The 9,976-nt window shown below is 41.9% G+C and overlaps 1 pseudogene; it reads left to right on the top strand.

Annotated features, from left to right (window-relative positions):
- Positions 1-9,976, top strand: part of LOC112077615 (indian hedgehog B protein-like) — a 14,758-nt pseudogene that overhangs the window by 2,613 nt on the left and 2,169 nt on the right.

The raw sequence follows: 9,976 nt of genomic DNA, 5'->3' as shown, positions 1-9,976 counted from the left end.
TCACCCTCTCTCTCTCTCTCTCCTCTCTTCCCAGTGTGTTGAGTCATCACCTCTCTCTCCCTCTCTCCTCTTCTCTCCCCCAGTTTTGTTAGTCATCCCTCTCTCCCCTCTCTCCCCAGCGTTGTTATCATCCCTCTGCTCTCCTCTCTCCCCCCCAGTGTGTTACTCATCCCTCTCTTCTCCTCTTTCTCCCCAACGTGTAGTCATCCTCTGCTATCTCCTCTCTCTCCTCTCTCTCTCCCCAAGCTGTAGTTCATCCCTCCTCTTCTCTCCTCTCTTCTCCCCCAGCGTTGTTAGTCATCCCTCTCTCTCCTCTCTCTCCTCTCTCTCCCCCAGGTTTTTATCATCCCTCTCATCCTCTCTCTCCCCCTTTACTCACCCTCTCTCTCCTCCTCTCCTCTCTCTCTCTCCCCCAGCGTTGTTAGTCATCCTCTCTCTCCTCTCTCTCCCCAGCAGTAGCATGGTAGTCATCCTCTCTCTCATCTCTCTCTCTTCCCCATGCTTGTTAGTCATCCCTTCTCTCCCCCCAGCGTTGTTACTCATCCCTCTCTCTCCTCTCTCTCCTCTCTCTCCCCAGCGTTGTTAGTCACCTCCTCTCCTCTTCTCTCCCCAGCGTTGTTAGTCATCCCTCTCTCTCCTCTCTCTCTCCCAAGCGTTGTTAGTCATCCCTCTCTCTCCTCTTTCTCCCCCAGTGTTTCTTAAATCATCCCTCTCTCTCCTCTCTCTTCCCAGCATGTTAGTCATCCCTCTCTCTCCTCTCTCTCCCCAGCTTGTTAGTCATCCCTCTCTCTCCTCCTCTCCTCTCTCTCTCTCTCTCTCTCCCCCAGCGTTGTTAGTCATCCCTCTCTCTCCTCTCTCTCCCCAGCGTGTTAGTCATCCCTCCCTCACCTCTTTCTCCCCCAGCGTGGTCAGTCATCCCTCTCTCTCATCTCTCTCCTCTCTCTCCCCCAGCGTTGTAAAGACAAGCTGAACTCCCTGGCCATCTCTGTGATGAACATGTGGCCTGGGGTGACGCTGAGAGTGACAGAGGGCTGGGACGAGGACGGGCACCACTCAGAGGATTCCCTCCATTACGAGGGAAGAGCGGTGGACATCACCACGTCTGACCGGGACAGGAACAAATACGCCATGCTGGCTCGCCTGGCCGTGGAGGCCGGCTTCGACTGGGTCTATTACGAGTCCAAGGCCCACGTGCACTGCAGTGTCAAATCAGGTAGGGTGATGGGATGACACACACAGAACGCAGCCCTGTATCATATGAGTGAGCCCCCTTGCGTGGCAACATGCAGTACATGTGATTGAAGTGTCAGACCGCTCTGGCTCGTTCAGAGATGGTTTCTGTCTGTTGGTGAGAGACTAGAATTCGGTAGGTGACAGTGGTTGAGAGGTTGTAGAGCCCACCACCACCACCGCTATAGCCCATCGGTGTCAGGGGAGGACAGGAGTCTGCAGGGGAAAGGGGTTAGGGGTAAGGTAGGATCTGGACCAGGGGTTCTGGGGTAGTAGTGTTTCACAGAACCCTCTTCGAAAAAAGGGTTCCAAAAGAGTTATTCTGCTGCCTTTTTGGTTCCAGGTTGAACCCTTTTTGGTTCCAGGTTGAGCCCTTTTTGGTTCCAGGTAGAATCCTTTTGGTTCCAGGTGGAAACCTTTATGGTTCCAGGTGGAAGCCTTTTTGGTTCCAGGTAGAAGCCTTTTGGTTCCAGGTAGAATCCTTTTGGTTCCAGGTGGAAGCCTTTATGGTTCCAGGTAGAAGCCTTTTGGTTCCAGGTAGAATCCTTTTGGTTCCAGGTGGAAGCCTTTTGGTTCCAGGTAGAATCCTTTTGGTTCCAGGTAGAACCCTCTTTAGAAGGGCTGGAACTGAAATAATTTCGTTTCGTTCTGAACAGAACCATTATTTTTTCATTCCAACCATCAAAATAAAGTTCTAAACCGGTTTGAACCCCCAAAAAGTAACGGTTTATATTGCTCCTTTCTGTTCTTTTGTTAAATCTCTGACCTTTTTTACATTTGTGATCCGTTTCAGGAAACTAGGAGTATGTTGCGGGTCACTACTTCACAGGAGAACCGTTTGAACGTAAACTTTTATTTATTTATCAAAACTTGTATGCCATCTGTAAATACGAATAAAATTGTTAAATTACGAGCCTAGTTGGTTTAGCCACAGAAATAGTCAGCAACCTTCCCGCTAGCCATGATTGGCTGAGATAATGAGCGGGCTGGACATGCCGAGAGATGAGTTTGGATTGGTCTGCCATATAGCACGAGTCTGTCTATTTGAGCTGGTATGTCGTATGCCTGTCTAACGTGGCATTTAAAAAAAAAAAGTATCACGTAGAAAAACGGCGTCAGTGTTGCTCTCCACTTTCTGGAGGACCGAGTTTTGAAATCAGTGGAGTTCGAGTATGATTGGCTAAGGAGATGGAGAAAACACCCATCTCCGGATTACATCTTCAAACTAAGGGCAACCGTGGCAAACGGGTAAGATAGTCTAGCTAGTAACATTTTCAGATGTTGGTTAGCTACAGTACCTGCAGATTCATGCAGGGTAGTAAACGTCATGAGTCGGGATTATGGTTCATTGTTTAGCTAGCTAGCTACATGTCTAAACAAAAGACTCCACTATGCAAGTAGCCATTTCAATACCAATGTTAGGATATTGTCTCACTGCGACAACTGTCGATAGACTGTAGCTGAGTAAATCATAGCTCCTAATGCTAGCTAACTATAAGGCCTATGCTAGCTAACATTGAACTCTGGTTGGGTTAGCTAATTGCAGATTCAATGCAGGGTAGTAAACCGTCATGAGTTGGGATTATTTGGATTCATTGTTTGCTAGCGTAGCTACATTGTCTAAACAAAAGACTCCGCTATTGCGCAAGTATCCATTTTCACTATTGAATGTATGCGTCAACTGTTGATTAGTAGTTTTTTAGCAGATTAATAGTGTAGATGTTTTTTGTACACTGGCCTTTACACAATACAATACAAATACCTTTACCATTACACAATACCAACATCATATACAATACCTTTACACAATACAATACCTTTACACATACAATCAATATACAATAACCAAACTTTTATACAATACACATACCTTTACACAATACAATACAATACCTTTACACAATTACAATACAATACCTTTCACACAAACTTACAATACAATACAACCGTTTACACAATACAATACCTTTACACAATACAATACCTTTACACAAGTACAATACTTTACACAAATACAATACCTTTTTACACGAATACAAATACAATACCTTTACACAATACAATACTTTACACAATACAATACAATACCTTTCACAATACAATACAATACCTTTACACAATACAATACAAATACCTTTACACAATACAAACAATACCTTCTACACAACAATACAATACCTTTACTACAATCCTTACAATACAATACCTTACTACAATACAATACCTTTACACAATACAATTACCAATACCTTATACACAATACAATACAATACCTTTACACAATACAAAATACAATACCTTTAGACACACAATTACAATCACCTTTACACAATACAATACCTTTACCACAATACAATACAATACCTTACACAATACAATACAATACCTTTACACAATACAATACAATACCTTTACACCAATACAATACCTTTACACATACAATACAATACCTTTACACAATACAATACTTTACACAATACATACAATACCTTTACACAATAACAATACAATACCTTTACACAATACAATACAATACCTTTACACAATACAATACAATACCTTTACACAATACCAATACCTTTACACAATACAATACAATACCTTTACACAATACAATACCTTTACACAATACAATACAATACCTTTACACAATACAATACCTTTACACAATACAATACAATACCTTTACACACAATACAATACAATACCTTTACACAATACAATACAATACCTTTACACATACAATACAATACCTTTACACAATACAATACAATACCTTTTACACAATACAATACAATACCTCTTTACACAATACAATACTACACAATACAATACAATACCTTTTACACAATACAATACAATACCTTTACACAATACAATACGAATAACCTTTACACAAACAATACAATACCTTTACACAAACAATACAATACCTTTTACACAATACGCAATAGCAAATACCTTTACACAATACAATACAAACCTTTTGAGCACAATTACAATACAATAACCTTTACACATGATCAGATAGCAATACCTTTAACACATATAGCACATACAATACCGCTTTACAAACAATACCAACAATACCTTTACACAATATCATACTTTACACAATACAATACCTTTACACAATACAATACAATACCTTTACACAATACAATACAATACCTTTACACAATACAATACAATACCTTTACACAATACCCCATAATGTCGAGAAAAAAAAGCAGACAATCGATATCCCTTTGAGCATGGTGAAGTTATTAATTACACTTTGGATGGTATATCAATACGCCCAGTCACTACAAAGATACAGGCGTCCTTCCTAACTCAGTTGCCGGAGAGGAAGGAAACCAGTCAGGGATTTCACCATGAGGCCAATGGTGACTTTAAAACAGTTACAGAGTTTAATGGCTGTGATAGGAGAACACCGAGGATGGATCAACAACATTGTAGTTACTGTAGTTGTAGTTACTCCACAAAACTAACCTAATTGACAGAGCGAAAAGGAGTAGAGAATAAAATATATTCCAATACATGCATCCTGTTTGCAACAAGACACTAAAGTAATATTGCCAAAAATTTGGCAAAGTGTTATGTTTGGGGCAAATCCAATACAACACATGACTGAGTACCACTCTTCATATTGTCAAGCATAGTGGTGGCTGCATCATGTTATGGGTATGCTTGTTATCGTTAAGGACTAGGGAGTTTTTCAGGAAAAAAAATAAACCTAATGGAGCTAAGCACAAGCAAAATCCTAGAGGAAAACCTGGTTCAGTCTGCTTTCCACCAGACACTGGGAGTTTAATTCATCTTTCAGCAGGACAATAACTTAAAACACAAAGCCAAATCTACACTGGCACTGCCGAGTTACAGTTTTGACTTAAATCTACTTGTAAATCTATGGCAAGACCTGAAAATGGTTGTCTAGCAATGAAACACAACCAATTTGACAGAGCTTGAAGAGTTTTGAAAAGAAAAATGGGCAAATATTGCACAATTCAGATGTGGAAAGATCTTGGAGACTTAACCAGAAAGACTCTCAGCTGTAATCGCTGCCAAAGGGGATTCTAACATGATCTAATCAAGGTAAGTCTACAAAGTATTGACTCAGTGGTGTAAATACTTATGGAAATTAGATTTGTTTTACATTTCTAAAATTACTAAATATGTTTTCTTTCACTTTGTCATTATGGGATATTGTGTGTAGATGGGTGAGAGAAAACATATATTTAATCAATTTTTAATTCAGGCTGTAAAACAACAAAATGGGGAATAAGTCAAAGGGGTATGAATACTTTCTGAAAGCACTGTATGCCGACAGAGGAGCGCCTTCTATGAAGGAACTATGAATATCTGTGAACTTCCCTGCAAATAGTCTGGGTAGCCATTTGATTAGCTGTTCAGGAGTCTTATGGCTTGGGGGTAGAAGCTGTTTAGGAGCCTCTTGGACCTAGACTTGGCGCTCCGGTACCGTTTGCCATTCGGTAGCAGAGAGAACAATCTATGACTAGGGTGGCTGGATTCTTTGACAATTTTTAGGGCCTTCCTCCGACACCGCCTGGTATAGAGATCCTGGATGGCAGGAAGCTCGGCCCCGGTGATGTACTGGACCGTACGCACCACCCTCTGTAGTGCCTTGCGGTCGGAGGCCGAGCAGTTGCCATACCAGGCAGTGATGCAACCCGTCAGGATGCTCTCGATGGTGCAGCTGTAGAACCTTTTGAGGATCTTAGGACCCATACCAAATCTTTTCAGTCTCCTGAGGGGAAATAGTTTTATGTCGTGCCCTCTTCACAGAGAAAGAAGACGGTGATTGAGATGTGTAGAACCCAGGCTATAACAGCATGTCGTCCTTGTAACTGTGGATCTAACATAGCGATCATAACTGTTGACATTATCAACGGCGTGAGTTTTCAGACGTGGAAATGTGAAGAGGACATTGGGACTCGGGTGTGTGGTTTGCTTTATGACATCAAAGCTGTGTTTATTTTAATCCTCAACGTCTCATCTTTAAACTCCTTTCAAGATATTAAACCATTCCCCTCACTCAGACAACAACAAATGCTCAAAAGTTGCCCAAATAGATGGAGGGATGGGGTTATCTTGTCAAGTTTATAACATCTGTCAGAGAAGTCAGTCTGTAGAGGATCTGTGATCTGTAGAGGATCCCAGAAGATGGAATCAGGATTTTCTCTGAGATGATAATTGTGGCGAGTGAGATGTGTACACTGCTCTCTACAGTATTTTTGTTTGTCTGTGTGGATTGTCTTGTTTTCACAAAGCTCTTATTACGTTTGAACCGGAGTAGTTGTCTGAAGCAGTTTATACAGTAGTGTTAGCGGAGGGAGAGGCACCACTCTAAGAGCCCGGTGACAGTTAACTGATTAACTTTCTCCGTTTGTTTCCCCCCCGCCGCCCTTTGTCGTGTTTTCTCTCAGTCACCCGTGATCTCCCTGGTCTCCCTGCTCACCTTTCTCAGATATCTAATCTAATCGAGTCTTATCAGTTGGCCTTGGTACTTAACCATTCCCAAATATTTGTGTTTGGACCCGGTGGAGACTTGAGACTGCCATTCGAGTGTCTTAGGTTGCATGCCAAATGGTATTCCCTACATAGTGCACTACTTTTGTCCCTGATCTGTGTAGAGAATAGGGTGCCACTTGGAATGCCGCCTTTTACCTGTTCTCAGACTGTGCTTTCTGACTCATTTCAGTGGAAGTTGAGATTGAATCATTGGGTTACTCATTAGCTGGTAATGCATTTGCCTTGAATGTTGAGCAAAGTTAAAGTTGAAAAGGAGAGATAGGTTGTCAATGTTTCAATGGAAGGTTGTGTTTAAATGAAGAGAGTGTGTGTGTGTGTGTGTGTGTGTGTGTGTGTGTGTGTGTGTGTGTGTGTGTGTGTGTGTGTGTGTGTGTGTGTGTGTGTGTGTGTGTGAAGACAGCAAGGGTTCAGACTCACAACACCACTTCTACTTAGATGTCGTTATAAGCAGTACTGATCATAGATGATTAAACTTCATGTCTGGAAAATGGATAACCAATTTTGTGCTTATTTCTCTCTCTGTGTGTGTAGCGTACCGCAGCCTATTGAACACCCCCACACCAAAGGACGGTGAGTAAGACACCTTGGGGTGAAGCAGAGAGCGTATCACTAGAATGAAGGTAGGAATACACTTATCAGAGCTTTTTGTCAGGGCGCTCAGCTTAAGACATACATTCATCCAATAGACATTTGGTAAGGAGCGTCACTGGTAGAAACTAAACATTTAATCTACGAATACATTAGACTATTGGCTACGGAAAAGGGCGACATACGTAGTCTACATTATCTAGACTTTGCAGTAGGCAAAACGAGTACACTATGTATTGTATACGACATTAAATCATAGACGTTAGGTAGGAAAACTATAAATAATAAGCGTACACAGTAGACTACATATATCATACGACTTTACCTAGGTAGGTAGCGAGTCACTAGTACTATCTTATCTAGACTATTGGGTAAGGCATAAGAAGCGATTCACTGTAGACTACATTATCATAGACTTTGGTAGGAAAGCGTCACTAGTAAGAACCAATTATACATTTATCTAGACTATTGGTAGGAAAGCGTCACTGTAGTCAAATCAATGATCAATGAAAAACAAAAGAAAAAAAAGAATAAAAAAAAAAAAAAAATAAAAAAGAAAATAAGAAAAAAAAATAAACAAATAAATTAAAAAAAAAAAAATGGTAGTTTCTGGTGATAGGACTTACACTCACAGGATTTTCTCTGAGGTGATAACTGAGGTGTGGTGTGTTCTATAGTTGATTAAAATAAACTGTCTAAATGGATGGAAGTGTAACACAGGGTCAACAAAGAGTCAGGCCCTAGTTAAATGACAATATCTGTATGCACACGTGAGACAATGTGTGTTGATTAGGAATGCAGTGCCTTAGAATCGAAGTGCGCGGCGCTCTAAAGGCACTGGCATCTCAAGTGCTAGAGGTGATACTACAGACCCGGGTTTCGAATTACCGGGCTGTATCACAAGGCTGTGATTGGGAGTCCCATAGGGCGGGAACGCGCCCAATTTTGTCAGCGTGTCCAAGGGTTATGGGGAGGATTTGGCCCGTGGTAGGCCGTCATTGTAAATAAGAATTTGTTTCCTTAAACTGCTTGCCCTAGTTTTAATATTCATAATTTTTTAAAAAGTTAAGAGTAAGTTGGACGCCGGAAGGGAGAGAGACCCCAACTCGAAGAGCCTGGTTAAGCTGATTAACTTTCCTCCATTGTGTCAATGTCCCTGTCGGTTGTTACGTTAGTCTCCCTGGTCTCGTCCTCCTTCTCAGATCTAATCTTAGTCAGCCTGGCCTTGTAATTACCTTTCCAATTATTGGTTTTGGGACCCCGCCACTGGAAAAAGAACAGGAGACTTACGTTTAGAGAACGCCCATTCTGAAACCAGGGCCAAAAATGTAAGGAATTGGCGGTGCCACTTGGAATGTGGATCTTTACCGCGTCTTCACACTGAGAGCTTCTGAACTCATTCCAGTGGGAGATTAAATCATTGGGTTACGCTCATTATGCTCGTAATAGATTTATTTCTCTGAATCATGAAGGCAACGTTGAGTTGAAAAATAGGAGAAGATTGGGAGGGAGGATGGCTTTTAATCAAGATGTTTCGCTGTTTAAAACACGAGACTAGCAAATGTTCAATGGAAGGTTGTTTGTAAAGGATTATATGTTTAAATAAAGTCTGTCTGTGTGTATTGTCCCTGTCCTGTGTGTGTCTGTCTGTCTGTCTGTCTGTCCTGTCTGTCTGTCCTGTCTGTCTGTCTAGTCTGTTCTGTCTGTCTGTCTGTCTGTCTGTCTGTCTGTCCTGTCTGTCCTGTCTGTCTGTCTGTCCTGTCTGTCTGCTGTCTGTCTGTCTGTCCTGTCCTGTCTGGTCGTCTGTCTGTCGTCTGGGTCCTGTCTGTCTGTCTGTCCTGTAACGTCTGGTCTGTACGTTCCTGTCCTGTACGTCCTGTCTGACGGTCTGTCTGTACGTCTGTCTGTACGTACGTAACACATGCATGGTGTGCTTGCTTGTAACTAGCCTGCCTGTGTATTGACATAAGGCTATCAAAACTATAATGGGAAATTTCATCCGAAGGTCCTGTCTTGTTTCCTTAATAATGTAATCATGTAATACATCTCACGGAATAGAACACTGTTGGGCTGAAATGCCAATTATTTATTTTTAATTGTAAACTAGGTATCCATAACAGACATCTGCATTTTAACAGGCAGCCGCATTCTGACACATTTCTACTAACTGGACATTTGACCAATCACATCAGATATTTTTTTTCTGATCTGATTGGTCTCAAAAGAACTACATTAGTGATCTTAAGAATTGGCTGCGTGTGGTAGGCAATCAGACAACCAATCTATTGACATACCACTTTCAAATCAGTTATTGTATCAGTCTAAAGTTTCCTTAGTTAACAGAGCCCTTCAATAAGACCCTATCTCTCTCTCTCTCTCTCTCTCTCTCTCTCTCTCTCTCATCTCCTCTCCCCTCTCTCTCTCTCTCCCACCCTGTCCCCCTCACTCCTTCCCTCCTATCTCAGAGCCACTCAGTAAGCAGCAAAGACCGGTGGCTGTTTCACTGGTCGTTCTTTGGTCACTCTGGATGACGGGAGCAGCAAGGGCGTGTTCAGGACCCTCCAGCCAGGTTTGACCGGGTCCTGGCCTCGGCTCCAGGGGCTAG

This window comes from Salvelinus sp. IW2-2015, unplaced genomic scaffold (genome assembly GCF_002910315.2).
Source record: "Salvelinus sp. IW2-2015 unplaced genomic scaffold, ASM291031v2 Un_scaffold4761, whole genome shotgun sequence".
NCBI classification, from domain to species: Eukaryota; Metazoa; Chordata; class Actinopteri; order Salmoniformes; family Salmonidae; genus Salvelinus; species Salvelinus sp. IW2-2015.
This window is presented reverse-complemented; position numbering and strand designations above follow the sequence as displayed.